The following is a 15,404-nucleotide window of genomic DNA, read 5'->3' as shown; positions in this document are numbered from 1 at the left end:
TGGACTAATAATACATTGTCACACACACACACACACACACACACACACACACACACACACACACACACACACACACACACACACACACACACACACACACACACACACACACACACACACACACACACACACACACACACACACACGACAAGAGCAGGGGAGGTCGGAGAGACTGACTTTCACTTATAACTTATTCAAGCTTCATGCTGTCATTCGGCACACCTGGGAAAAAGTCAATTTTTTCTCACCGTGGGAAGGCTTATCTAAAGCAGCAGTATAGGACTTTAAAATAAAAACTTGCTTTTCAAACATCCTCACATAGTGTTTCCTATTACCTCCTCCATAGCTCCAAATGAGCTGTGTTGAGAGTTGTGCTGCCCAAACTGTGGTACGGTATTATCATATCGTATTATCAATGCATTTTTGTGCCCACAATAGGAATCGGTGTCCCAGCTGGAGCAGTTTCAGGCTCGGCTGATTGAATCGTTGACACTGGATTGGAGAGATTCAGCTTGAAAGGTCACCAGTGCTGCTATGTGATGCCAACTTCCAGTAAGCCCATCAGGTTATTTCATGGCCTTGTTAATTACCGCATTCATTCTACTTTTATACCGGTTCAGGGTAAAGCACTTCAGATTTTCCTTTTTTTTTTTTTTTTTTTTTATATATTAGGACTGTGATTATACTGAAAGGCAATGCTTGTTCACCAGCCAATGATGTTTGCCGTCCTTTATAAATGAGCTTGTGTGACCGAATGAGGAGTTATACAACTTCCTGGGACAAATGGTGAAGTGATTGGGTGTGAAATACAAGCAGAGCATTGTGGAGAGATATGTTCATGTACTAATTGGAGAGCTTCACATTGAACATAATGAGGACAGCAGTTGACTGTACTTCACAGGAGAATATAGAGGACATAATGATCTTTCTCCCACGAACCCCACATATATTTTAAATTAGATTTGCTTTTACCCCGGGCTCAAAGGAAGAGAAGTGAAGAGAATTTTCTATGGCTCATCACACCCTTATTTCACTCAATACAACAAGGCAGCTATACTGCACTTTACTCCGTGTGAGAATTTTAATAGATAATGTAGTGACGCCTGAAATGGCACATTAGCTTGAAGACTCAGCCGTGTGTGACAGTGACCGCCTGAGAGCCCTGTTAACGCTACTCACAAGGTGCATGGTACCCACTGACTTATTACAGGCAGCAGATTCGCAATTGCATTGTGTTAATTAAACCTGCAAGAATTTAATCTAGATATTGATTGATTGGAATATGTAATGATAAAGCAAATAGGTCAAATAATCTCAATAGGTCAAATAATCTCACCGCTTTTGAACTTAAAAACAAAGTACTGAAAAATTAAGCTATTGTGGAAGTGGCAAAAACTGCAGTTCTTCCAATGGCCACATGAGGCTGCTTTCAAAAGCGAGTCAATTTGGCCTCTATAGCTAATTTCACACTTCATGAAAACTATATGTGGGTTAATTTTTTTTTATAACTCACGCGTTCAAATTATATTAAGGGTGTGCCGCTTTGAGTGAAAGTCAGCAGCCATCACAGGAGGCAAGTTAGGTGATGTCAGGCACTGCCACGAGGAGCCGCTCACTTTGAGCTTCATTTTGGCTCTTCAGAAACCTATGGGTGACGCCATGGAGAATACGTCCATATTTTAGATCATCCATCCATATATTATATTTATGTAAGTCTATGATTTTGACGCTTGACTGCATATCGCAATCGGGTCTTCAGCTTTATTGACCTTAATACAGAGCGTTAGCATTGTTTGGACCCTTTACAAACGGCAGACAGGTCAGGAGAATACACCGATTAGTAGGTCTGGGTATCTGCTGATATGGTACTGTAGTATGGGTACCCACACCAAAATGAAAAAATTCGATATCTTACTTTAAGAAATCAAACACATTTTTCTACAACCACTTATTAAAATGTTCCAAACGTGACACCTCAGCCAGCTCCAATCGCTGATGAGGAAGGGCGTGAGATGAAGTTGAAAGCTCCAGAAAACCTGGCAGGCTTTTGTTAACTCTTAAAAACATTTTTCTTATAACAAGTGATGATTTTGAGTCTTGGGGATTATGTCGAGTTGTCATGGTGTGCCAGCTGGTGTGGGTTCGTGTTGAGGGCGAGCAGCTAGGAGGTGACTTTTCCGTGACAGTTTTAGGACACAGTTTTAGGCCTGCTGACAGCTAATGATGATGCTGCCTGACACCCATATATATATATATATATATATATATATATATATATATATATATACACATATATATATATTTATATACACACATATATATATATATATATATATATATGCGCGTGCCCATCTGTGTGTATGTTTCTCAGTATGTGTGCCCTTGCATGCATTGATTTGTGTGTACGCTTTTGGGCATTTAAGTGTCTGTGTGCTTGGCTGTGTATGGGTCTATTTGCATTGATGATGTCGCACTGATTTTCTTCGGTGTGACAGAGAATGCCCTTAAACCATTGCTGCTGGTGAATGCGTCAGATTCAGACAACGGATATAGATGCATTTGTGTGCATGCATAATGTACAAAATCGCTACTGGATGCTCTGAATTTGATCTAAAATCTGACAAAGAACGCCCTTTCTTGCTTTATATCCTAGATGATGTTTTTAAATCGCATCCACTTTGATGTCATGGTCGAAAGGAGCAGGCAGGGTAAAGATGTTGATGACTACTGTTGATTCAGAGTTTTTTTATTACTCACTCTGATCTCAGTTGCCTCATGGTCATTGTTACATATTCACAAACAGCAGTGAATGAAAATATTTCTGTTTATCGGCTGACTGGTTTCATTCCCTGACTCACAATGGCATTTGAAGTAATGCGCGCAATGTTCCGTGCCCTTTTTTTAAAAGAATCTTATGGCCTGTACACTTTTGAAGCAACGGAGGGAATGTTTCTGACAGTTCACATACACAGATGGACATGATTGCACACACACTCCTCAGAATCCCTGTTTTTCAAGTACTGTGATAATGAGTAGTCTCAACTACTCTCAGTGGGCATATTTTAAAAAAGGGTCAGCTCACCCAAACTACAAAATAAAGATACTCCTAGTTGATTATATACAGACTGTTTTAAATATTCAGTTCCCTCATGATTTACGACTACACTGCATACCAAAAAAAATCTATTTAAGAGAAAATAGTGCAGCTACATTTACGGTTTATTACCTAGACTTCTTTATCTCTCTCGCTCTCGCCATCCCTCTTCCTCCATCTCTCTTAATCTGTCAGTCGTGCTCCCCCTTCCATCTTAAAATCTGTTTTCAGGAGCCTCTCTTTGTATTAGTTTCTCTCTGATTAGATCGGTTCATTCACAGATGTCACTTGACAGAGACAGATAGCTCCCAGACTCAACAACAGAATCTCCTCAACTAAACACAAAAAGCTCCTTTCCTACTTTCCTGTCTGTGCTCTTCCCCTCGCTGATTAAAGCCAGCGCTTTACTGTCCGCATGTGAACTCACTTAGAAGGCCAGAGGTCAGTTTGAGGGGAAAGGGGGGCCTTAGCTGGGATTACCAAATTGCTTCACAAAAGGTCACAATTTCACACAATTTCTTAAGGGCCAGGGTGAGACCCGACCACACTCTGTGGCAAATGTGTATGTCAGCTCTACAGAATATCTCCCAGCCTCTCATGAGTCATGCAATATGAATGTATATCTAATGTACTGTCCAAGATAGTCATCAGTGACTAGGGATGGGTTTAAGACATTGTTTATCTAAGTCCTAAAGATGCCTCTGGAAGATAATATGCCTATTGAGCTCATGGTTGTTTTACTGTAAAATATGTGGGTGTTTGGATCAAAAGGATGCTGATTTTGCATAGATTGAGACCCATTCAAGTGCTGTGGTCACGTGTCCATCTCAACATATGTGAGCTGTAAATCCTGCGATTCGCGGACTACCCACAGCGTCTGTGCCCTCTGCAAAGGTCTCGGTCGTAACCTTGTCGTGCTTTATCCCTGTAATGGTCTCACCCCGAGAGAGGAGACAGTCTCCACCGCATTCCACGCATTCCTGGTTGTTAAAAATAAGTCCTCTCTAAACTCAGTAAAAGCCAGCTTTCTTAAATTCAAAGAGCTGCTGTGGAAAGGTTGGAAAATGAAAGGGCAAGAGAAGTCCCCCCCCTACATTTCATAAATAAATGAGCTAAGGTATAAAGCAAACAATAAAAACACATGTTTAAAGATGTTTTACTAGCTTTAATGCCACAGCATCTTTTATCTTTGCTTTGTTTGATTTCTTCGGTGCCATTGAAAAGTTACAATAAAACCGGAGTAAAATCAAAATATGCAAAATAACAGCATTACATACACAAAAACCTTGCGGGATCGTTTAAGAGAAAAACAAAACCACAGTGTCATCATCTCTTTGGGCTATATTTCTGTGCAGAAATCTTAAAAGATAACTACATGTCCATTGTGTGTGTCAAATTAGGATTCTGAACTCAATACCCCCAATCTCTACTTGCACAATGTCATTTGGAGCACAATCGTAATATCACCAGGGGCAAGGCGGGAACATATAGTTCAAGGTGAAAAACTCGACTTTGCGGTGTTGAGGTAGAGGACGCTTGACAAAGCTTCAGCTACTTCCTCTGCTGGGAGACTTGAATGAATGAAGAGGCCTCGTGTCTGTGTGCTTTCATTCTGAAGAGTGCTGTTGGATAACTTCCAAGGGGGAAAGAATAACTTGCAAATGCAAGGACTGTGCAGTATCTCCATCTACATTCTGGCATCGACGAAATAAGATAAGTTGAACCTGTATTCTCCACAACGGTCTCCCTGCAGGTTAAACTTTGAATAAAATACTAAAATTGACTTCCTTTTTTTTTTTTTTTTTTTTTTTTTAACGGTGGTCCACATACAAAACACAATCTTGTAGTGTGTTGAGCTTTGTTTGCATGTGATTTCTATAGTTGCAGTGCTTTTACAGCCACCATACATTTTGCATTAAAACGCTGACTTAAGGCAACAGCAGCAGAGCTTGATGGATGGTGAGACCGTGTCTGTTGCCACAGCTTTCTGACATCGGAGGGACTGCGTTCAACAATTTCTGTATCCAACATTTGCCCACCTTATGCATTGATTGGCCAGTTGTGTGGAGGCGAGAAATGAAGCAGGGTTATAGGATCGCTCTAAACGTGCATGCCATTATCGCCATGTTTAATAAATGTTTCTACCTTGCCCATTTCTGTGACGGGCAGCTTGTCACTGCAACTTTGAGTGCGGCCACTGAGAGCAGGTATAAACCTCTCCTTTCATGTGGCTGGAGCTGTGCCTTCATAGTTTAGTTGGTTACTTAGAGCTAGAGCTTTATTTTTGGTTCTTTATTTTCATTATTTTTTTAAAGTTTTTTTTATTTAAAAATCAAGCTTCGGCATTAAAATCAAATTACCAACCCTAAATCATTTATTTTGTTCATAAATTCAGCGTTTTAGTGGTCTATCATTATAACCTAACAAAATGCTGTAGTTTGACTGGCTTCAAAAAAGATGAGGGGAAGAGATCACTTTCAAAGAATGTAAAAGGGTTTTTGGGTAAAATGTTGATTATTTCCTTTTCCATTTCAAGCCATATGAAATTGTATCAATCTACTGGTAGCTAATTTGTAAGTGAAAATAAAGAGTATTACTCACATGCTTGAAAGTGTGATCTTCAGACATACATCCTGATTTCACAACATATTAATTCTCAGTAAAATCTATCCATCTATCCATCCATCAATCCATCCACATTGACATAAATGCACTATGTATGTGCCTATATTTTCCTTCTTGCTGGGGTGAGGGAACACTTCATGTCTTGGGAAACTAGTAGTGTGTTGAGAAAGTTAGCGGTCTTGCTCTTGCCGAGAACTGACCCTAGATGGAAACTCTTTCCCTGTCCTTTTCCAGAGAAGCATTCTTAAGGAGCCGCCTCACCTCGACTGATCCCACTCCAACCGCCAGAAACACACACAGCCACAATCCCCACAACAGCGCACACATCCAAATACTGTACATGGACACACACAGGGTACTAACCATCCACCACGAAAAAAATATATGAAACATGCCATCTACACCCCTGCTAATAGCCATGTAGCACATTATGGTATTTGTTTAGGTATTACATACCGCCATGATCATTGGAATTTGTGATTTTTTTTAAACTTCAGGGAAGAGATTTGTGTCAAAACTCTTCACTGAATTCACTAAACATCCATTTGAGATATTAGAGTCAAAGTGGTGAAAGAACATTTGAAATTGACCTTACAGGAATTCCAAAACACTTTATCTAATTGAAAGGTCTGTCAGGGCTTGGGTTTTCAGTGGTGCATTCAATTTTGGACACGCTTTCTGGAACTTATCAGACCCAAACAAACCGTTCCATTTGATGCACACAACTTAATTTTGGGCCAAAAGGCCATTTCTGGCTCTTGGATCATGCAGTCCTGGATACAGGAAGGAATTAAACGAATAGCTCTTTGCGAAGTAAGAACCATGTCCTACACTTTCAACAACAGGACTCACTCCCCTAGGGCAAAATGTTAGGGATTATTTGGGATATAGCAACCATTGAGCAGCCAGCTTAAAGCTTTCACATCACATGGACTGTAAAGTTCTGAAAAAATGATTAGGGCTGATGATTCTTTTTTTCCCTCTCTTTCGGTTATGTACAATTGGCAGGACTGAGAGCACCATCCACAGTGAATAAGACATGACTGGGAGGTATGCAACGGGACGGCTGGTGCCTGCTAAGGATTTCTGATCAAAGATTGCAGTTTTGGTGGGGCAGCTTGCCTTGTGTGGGAGGGTAAATGACTGACTCGAGATTAATTTAAGCTTCTTTCCTTGTGGGCCACATAAAAAGGGGGGGGGGAGGGGGGTTGTTTTTTTATGAGTAGCAGCCAAAACAGCTGAAGTTCAAGGTAGAGACAGCCGGGAGACATTCAAAATTACAAAGGCCAATCGCTGCGGAGGATGTCTCATGGATGCAGAAGTGGAGACAACGTTTTTAATTAGTAAATAACAGTTCCAAAGCACTAACTCCGTCAGTACGACTACAACTCATATCTACTACATCTTTGCTTTGTGTTTTTCTAACAGTGTTTTCACTCACTCATTAATTGCAATCAGTTCAACTTTGCTGTTTTGAAGTGAATGGAATATGTACATAGTTTAACGTGAAGTTTAACGTGACTGCATTTTTGGGGACTGGCTTTATTTGTTTGTGCTGGGCACAAGACACAACTTCGCTATTAATTGAACACCAGATTTGAGAACAAAATGGTAAGAAGGTGTAAAGATCACAGTGAGGCCCTTTTACTCCAATGCAAGAGGTTACTTGGGCTTTGGAATGCCTGCATTTACTGTACACATGTCCACATACGAGTTTGCATGCAAGCGAGCATATGCGCAACAACAAGTACACATGCACACAAACACACAGATCTCCTATATGACACATCGGACTGCAAACTCACACTTGCACACAGCCGGCCCAGACTCCACCCCCAGTGGTTCAGTGATTGGCCTACTTAGAGGCAGGGCAGTCCACTGGCAGATTTGAATACAGGGTAACAGAAAGGGAGGGATGGACAGAGAGGAAGAGGGGAGGGGAGATAGAGGAGGGCGGTGCACTAGTTTGTCCCCTGCGCTCTCTCTCTCTCTCTCTCTGCCGGGTCAGGATGGAAAGGCTTACACAGGCAGGGGAGGAAACATGTCATGAGAGGTGATGACACAGCCACGGAGACTTATCCACATCCTCACTGACTCCCAAGTTCGCTGCATGCCGCCACTGCCGTCGCTTCTGCTGCTGTTAGCGCGTCCCACAGAGGAGAGAGAGAGAGCCAAAGATAGCCTCCACTCTCTCCCCACCTCTCTCTCTCTTCCTCTCTTTTTCACTTTGTTTGTGGATGATGGGATTTTAATCATGTGGAAGGTAAGAGGAGTGGAGTAGCTCGTTTTGTTCTCTTATTCAGACTATTATAAGGGGCCTGTCTCTGTGGGAGTTTGCGTTCCTCTTAGTTTACTTAAGTCTGCGAGTCCCTGGGGGATTCCCGCATGCTTTCACCCTCCATCTCAGCTCAGATTGTATTCTCAGTGGAAATGAGGAGTGGAAGCGTTGAGTGCCAACATTACTGGAATGATAATGATAGAGCAGTGGGTTCGGGACTCAGCCAATGAGTGCTGGGGAGCCATCTGTATCATGGTCTAGAAGAAACTTCAGCAGAAACAGTTGCTGAATTCACATTTATAACAAGGTGTCTGTTTTTACAATGTGGTGTAAATGATTTTGAATGAGTTGTTTATTTCGGATTGCTTTAAATACATCAGTCTCTGACTTCTGAGTCAGCTTTACAGAAACTTTAATTTTGCGTTTTATTCTTCATGTTTAGCCCCTAAGACATGCCATCAACTATAGATTTTGTGAAATAGTTTTATTCTTTTGTGAAATTTGAACCTGATACTTAAGAGGTTTCACAGGTATTGACTGTGACACATTTGAATATTGACCCAAAAAACACATTAAATTGTATGTGTTTGTATATGTATGTGTGTGTGTGTGTGTGTGTGTGTGTGTGTGTGTGTGTGTGTGTGTGTGTGTGTGTGTGTGTGTGTGTGTGTGTGGAGTGACGTCGCATGTGAGAGTCTGTTTTGTGTGACCCAATTTCAAAGAGCCACTGTGTTTTGGTGGTTGCTTAAAGCCCAAGATACACAAAGACAGGAGACAGTGCCTTAAGGGATGCTTAAAATGTGTGTGCACTTGAGTGCCATGAGAGGGTGTGTGAATATAAAACAGCTTAAAAAAAATAAGGTCCTGAATGGCCTTTCTTACAGGAGGAAGTCTAACAGTTCGACAGGAGAGGACATATTTAGCTGGATGGCACTTTTTTCTAAATTATGTGTGTTTACTTGAATGCAAAACACCTTTAAAACACAGATTTTACATCCACATGAGTGCATGCTATACACTCTGCATGTTATTTGTCATGTACAATTGTGTGTATACTGAATCCTCCCAGAGGTCAGGTTATTCAATTTCATAGCATCTCCTGTGTGCTGAGGCATGTTAACAGTATCTGAGCATGTGCGTGCGTGCGTGTGTGTGTGTGTGTGTGTGTGCATGCATGTGTGTGTGTGTGTGTGTGTGTGTGTGTGTGTGTGTGTGTGTGTGTGTGTGTGTGTGTGTGTGTGTGTGTGTGTGTGTGTGCAAGTGTCTTGTGGGTGCCAAAGTGTGTGTGTGTGTGACAGCTGGCTGCCACAGGCTCAATGCTACTACTGAGCCTTCTCACCTGCTACGGGTCACAGGGATCAAGGAAATCCAGGTTCAGTGTTTGATCTGCGCAAAAATGGGAAACTTAAGGAACAAAGTCTGCTATACTCTAACTGCAGTTTAAAGTACTAGATTAAGGAATGATGCGTGCAACTTTGACCAAAGCAAAGCCAATGCATTAAATAGAAGCATGTGCGACTTTTGTGGCAGCTTTCTTAGATTTAACTTAAAAAACAAAACTCCAATGTATCCATAAAAAGTTTAACTTTCAGTCCATAAAAGTTTGCCATATCCCACATTTGCTTTGACAAATGGAGACTAGGAAGTACAAAACAGCTTTGTCTGAGGTTTGGTTTGTAGTTGTCACGATGCCGACCGATATAGCAACAATAGTATTGTTGTCGTTTCTTTTCCTGTCCCCCCCCCGGACATGTTTCTGTGGCATTGTCAGCCTGGGCGGCTTGAGAAAAGCATCTTAGCTCTCAGATCCTTCTGGGTTTGTTTTTTCCACCTGAAGATTGACTGTGGGAACCACGCAGACAAATATAGGCAAGGCAGTATTGTCATTTCATTTCCTGCATGAGGCACATCTGTCAGTTTGTTTAAACTTGGTAGGAGGGAAAGGTGCACTCGTTTTGCTCGGAGTGTTGTTGCTTTAAATCACAAGGAAAAAAACAAAAAAACAACGTTGTTGCTGGTTGCCGATAGCATTAGCCACCTACATTGCCCCCTAAATATCCTGTTATCTCACCAGCGTGTAGCTTACATGATGAAATGACGAGGGTGTAACTCAGTAGACCCTTATCTCTCTCTAATTGGTTAATTTGATCTTCAAAGTGTCAGCAGTCTCCCACTTCAGATGCTTGAGGGGAAAACTGCTAATTGCTATCTAAACATCCTTCAACAAAAAAAAAAGGACAAAGACAGACTGGAATACTTTTTTTCACTCATCCTCCCCCCAGTTTCCAGTTCAGTTCATTTTATTCACCCTAGTGTGTTCGGCTTGTGCAGTCCTGTGGAGAGGATAAGTGGTTCCTCAAACAGAAGCCTCTACAGTAGGCTGCCTTACACATTTCAAGTGTGGTGTTGCCCAAAACGTAACTTTTGAACTATATATATATATATATATATATATATATATATATATATATATATATATATATATATATATATATATATATATATAAAAAAAAAATCATTCCGTCCAGTTTGCGCTGCATGCTAATTTAAGAGATAAAATGCAGAAAAGCACCAGATTTTGCTTTACTAAATGCTTGCTCCAGCAAAAAAGGCTCCAACACTGGTATCTGGTATAATTTGCAATACACTTAATTGATGTTTTTGTTTCTTTTTTGAGTGCATTTGTGCATCATATTTCAAACTACACCACAGTTATTCTGAGTCTCATAACTTTCTTGCAGAACTCACTGCACTGCACGTAAAAATGTCCTCAAAACCAAACCAAAGCTCGCATCCTTTGAATTCTTTGACAAAAAAATATGACCTTCTACAGTTTAATCCTTCAGAAGCAAAATAATCACTAAATTCTTTGAGAGCGTTCTCAGATAAACATCCTTTCACAGGTGACAGATACACCACCGCTTTAGTTATTCTCCTCTCCAGATTGGGAGTTTGAAGATTTGTCGCAGCCATTTGATATGCGCCGAGGGCTTCAAAAGCATGTGTAATTGTAAGCATATTCCAATGCTGTCCATATGTTGGGTGTTGTGACGTACAAGGTGCTCTATGAAGCAGGGTCATCGTAGGCATGCTCAGGTTAAACTGACGCCACATGTGCAAAGAAACAGGTTTCTTTAGGAAATAGAAGTGCAAGCCAACTCTTATCAAGTCATTTATGTCTATAATTGAGACCTGAAATCCCAATTTTCTTCAAAAACATAAAATAATCTGCCAATATTTCAATCCGTTTTCCATAAAATCATCTTGTTTCACACATTTTGTAGAAGTGAGCATCTTGAAACACGTTGCAGCGTAATTTGCACTAGCGCTGCACTAGAATCAAGAAAAATATATCGGAATAGTTCACTTCAAATGAAAAAAGGCTGCCTCGGTCACGTAACGCATGACTCCCTTTGCAGCTACACTGTTTGGGCCATGCAGATGCTGCATGCTTCCTATTTATGCCGTTAGTGCTCTGTTCATACATGCATTAACTAGCTTGCCTCATCTGTCAGCTCTCTGGGGCCGCTTTCATGCTGAAAACATTTCATTATCCAATCAAAGTTGCGATCATAATCTAGTACTTTGGGGAATAACCTCTATTTAATCACTTTCATCTCCGCCAGGGGATCCTAAGCACATATTGTGAGGAAACACTAATGCATTATAGAATAATTGTGATCATGGAGGGAAGCATTAACTAAATTTGTAGCGTCTAAAAGGAAATTTAGTACATGTGTGCTCATTAGTTAATAATCCATCATCCAAGGCAGCACTCGGTATCTATTTTGCCATCATGACAAGATTAAATGAAGCCATGTGAGTAAGCGATAAACCAAATACTCGGGTGGGATTTTGCTAAAAAAGAAGAGGCAGAAAAATGAAACAGATGTAACCTTAAAATGCATCATGTCTGGCTTTCAGTATCTGACAGTAACTGGCATTTTTCTTCCATCTAATATTCCCGCTCACTGTATGTGTGTGTATCGCGGGTGTGAAGATCCTTCACAAGGGCTTGTTTTTGTCCCGTACTGTATAATCTCTGGACCCCAAATATTCCACATGTGGCACTATACCCAATCTGGGTCACACACGCAATTATCTAGACAGACCCTACTCCACCCACCCACACTTTCCACCAACCTACCCACACACACTCCCACACACACTCCCACACCCACCCCCTCCCTCCCCACACACACCCCTCCACACGCCACCCTTTATCGTAATCACTAATAGCCTCGGCATCCCAGACTACGACCAGCCAATGCTGTTAGGTGTGACTGCTGGCTTTGTAACATAACAGGCTGTGATTGGTCACAGCTAGTGTGGTAGGAAGCGGATTAGGGATCAACATGGCAGGTTGTCTGGAATCAGACAAAGACATAGTGTGTGTGTGTGTGTGTGTGTGTGTGTGTGTGTGTGTGTGTGTGTGTGTGTCTCAACAGTGTTGTTAACTTGCTAACAATCCAGAGCATGTGCTGTACTGGGGAGAGGAGAGGAAGTTGAGAAGGAGGGATGTGAAGAGATAAGAGAGATTCTGAAAACTAATTCTCCCTTGAATTTGACATCTGAAAGCTCCAAGCTTTTTATTGCCAGTCTAAAAGAGGAGTTTGGACTTCTTTAGCTTTACCTCTGGGCATGTTCATCACCAAAGTATGCTTTTTCTTCCTCTGTCCTAATTGGACTTCCAGCACCTTCACCTGCCAGTGTGCTGTGGACTACATTAAATGAATTTCTCCCAGCGCTTGCGCTGCAAGATTTATCACACACTTCCTACAAGCTGTGCCCAAGACAAATAATTTGCAAGGAAACGCTGTAGAATAATATTTGGACTTTGCTCCATGTGGCGGGGGTGGAGCATATTAGGACTCTTTCTGCATGGCTGCATCTATACAGCATACGGAGGATGATGAAATCCTTTTTTTTCGTAAAATAAAAATCTATTTGAATCGACCTTGGCAAAGAAAACATGACCCTGAAAAGGCAACGTGTTCTCGCAGACTCTGGGAGGTCGAGGGTTAATCTCTCATTGCGCGCTATCCGCTGCTGCCATGAAAGCAGATTATGGTGGGGGGGGGGCCAGGTTCTGAATCGCAAATCCCATAAACGGTTGAGGGATCTTTAAAATTCTTCGACAGATTGGAGGTAAACAAGGTGTCAAAAGGTTTAGATATTGTTAAATATGGGGATATAAGGGGACGTTTTTAAAAAAGGGCAAAAAAAATGATATATATTATTATTAATTTAATTAACACTGTTGTGTTTTATAATTCACAAAAAGTGTCAATAATTTACACAGTCTTTCACAAAAATGTGAATAATTGAGCACTGGTTCTTTCTCTGTGTGCCCCGACTGTTAAAGTAGGTGATGTTTGTGGCAGAGTGTAAACCTGGTATTCCAGATGATGATTTGCCATTAGCCATATCTTTAAAGTCACGGTCGCAGATCATATGGGGTTCTTTGGTCCAACAATGTGGCATTATAGAGGTTGACAGGCAGAAATTATCGCAAGCTTCAGATGATTTGCCAAATTAAGCTCAGCTTCAGATGGTTTGCCCTCTTTCGCTTGGTTCCAACATTTCGCTTGTTGTTAGCCATGTTCTGCCTCCTGTGAGTTAAGGGAGAAATGGAATGACACACACACACACACACACACACACACACACCCACACACACACACACACACACGATTGTGTGAGCCAGGTCAATGGGGATGACCTACTTCTGAGTCCTGCTCTGTGGACTGCCACAGCCGCTCATGTCAACTCACCAAACAGACCCCATCCACCCACCCAAATGTGTTTTTGGGGTAGTTAAATATCTTTTGGCTGCTCACCATAATTACTTTGAGTGACGTGTTGCATCATTTACTGGGAGTGATCCGGAAATGGAATCCCTCCACACTGCGATGAAAGAGTACAACTTTTTCAGCTCAATTTGTCAAAGAGACGGTGTGGTTGAACTATTAATTTAGCTGAAGCAGAAGTTTAAAAAAGGCCATAACATAAAGTCAGAGGCTTTAATTGTGAAAGCATTTGAAGAAACTGTGCGTAGACCCACAATTATTAACACTTATTTACAGTACGTCAGCATTATGAGCAGCTTTATGTATTATGGAGTACCGCAGGAACAACTCACATTCCTTTCCCATTTTCAAAAACACAGCCTGTTTTTGTCTGCATCGTGCTCTTGTCGAATCAGTTTTTAGAAAATGGATAGAAAGAGCTCCTATGAAAATTTAAACAGCTTAAACTGTGAGTGGAAGGGAAAGACGCAACCTCCTTAGACCCAAAGTCAATGAAAGATTTAAAAGTAGAGGGCAGACTAATGGGGGAGGCGGCCCAAATATAAACAGGAAGAGAGGGATCAAGAGTGGAGGTTTAATTTCTCAAGTGCTTCATTAGCGGTTCTCATAGACGAGCTTATTTGTTTTCCAAGGAGCCAGTGGACATCCTTCAAAAATATGAAAAGCGAAGGTTTCATTGACACACGAAAAATGATCTTAAGCAAAAGGTTATTTGCTGACATTTATGGATCAAAGACCATATAGCAAGTTTTGTTTCAAAAGAAAACACCATACATCAGGGCAATGACATTTGTACCTCTGAAAATAGAAATGTAGCATTTTGCACTTTGGTTACACGATCCTGTAACAGGAGAGGTGCAGAGCAATGAAAAGTGACAGGAATAGAAAGGGAAAACGATACAGGAATCGGGTTCTTTTAAAAAGGACGAGCCTCTCTACCACGGATCCTCTAACGCACACCTAAGCATAGCACATCTCTCAGGTATTATTTTGTCATCTGTATAGGGAACAGGGATTACAGTCATGTTCAAGAGGTCCACAGCGCAGTAGCAGAATTTTACCATCTGTAAAAGTACTGTCCAAATTACTTTCTTGTGGTTTAAGTGATTACATTGCAATGGTATAGTTTCCCATTGCACTACCAAACATGTATATTTTCCTGTTCTATCGTGCCCTTTTTAAATTCTTCATTTAGATTCCATATCCAGCAATGGGTTTTCAGTTCATGCTAACAGCTAGTACACTGTCAAAGTCAACATGACTTATAAATTGACCTGAATAGGCTATATGTCTCCAGCTGACTCTTTTAAAAGCATGACACATGCTAAAAGATTGAAGCTGCATGTCCCGGGCAAAAAAGTCAAGAGTTCTCCGTAATTATCGTCCCTACTTTGAGTCTCTCGCCCCCTTTTCTTTGTCATTACTCATGAGTCAAATTCAACGTCCCAGACCCATAGAAGTCCTTTTTTCTGTTCTATTGTCTAATGTTTTATTGTACCATTTGTCCTGTGGTTCTTTTGTAAAGTTATTGCATGAATAAAAAAATAAAACTGACACATAAAATGAAGAAAAGAAAACGAAGAAATAACATGAAGCG

General features: G+C 41.0%; 1 protein-coding gene and 1 long non-coding RNA gene across 2 annotated transcripts in view; one reads left to right on the top strand and one right to left on the bottom strand.

The window, feature by feature from the left end:
• Window positions 1-15,404, bottom strand: part of LOC114550886 (uncharacterized) — a 161,319-nt gene that overhangs the window by 110,382 nt on the left and 35,533 nt on the right. The window lies entirely within an intron of this gene.
• Window positions 7,726-15,404, top strand: part of LOC114550884 (E3 ubiquitin-protein ligase Midline-1) — a 38,327-nt gene continuing 30,648 nt past the window's right edge. The window contains exon 1 of the mRNA XM_028571844.1: window positions 7,726-7,982. The gene's annotated coding sequence lies outside the window, so the exon portion shown is untranslated. The remainder of the gene's footprint in view (window positions 7,983-15,404) is intronic.

The sequence above is a fragment of the Perca flavescens genome, chromosome 24 (assembly GCF_004354835.1).
Source record: "Perca flavescens isolate YP-PL-M2 chromosome 24, PFLA_1.0, whole genome shotgun sequence".
Lineage (NCBI taxonomy): Eukaryota > Metazoa > Chordata > Actinopteri > Perciformes > Percidae > Perca > Perca flavescens.
This window is presented reverse-complemented; position numbering and strand designations above follow the sequence as displayed.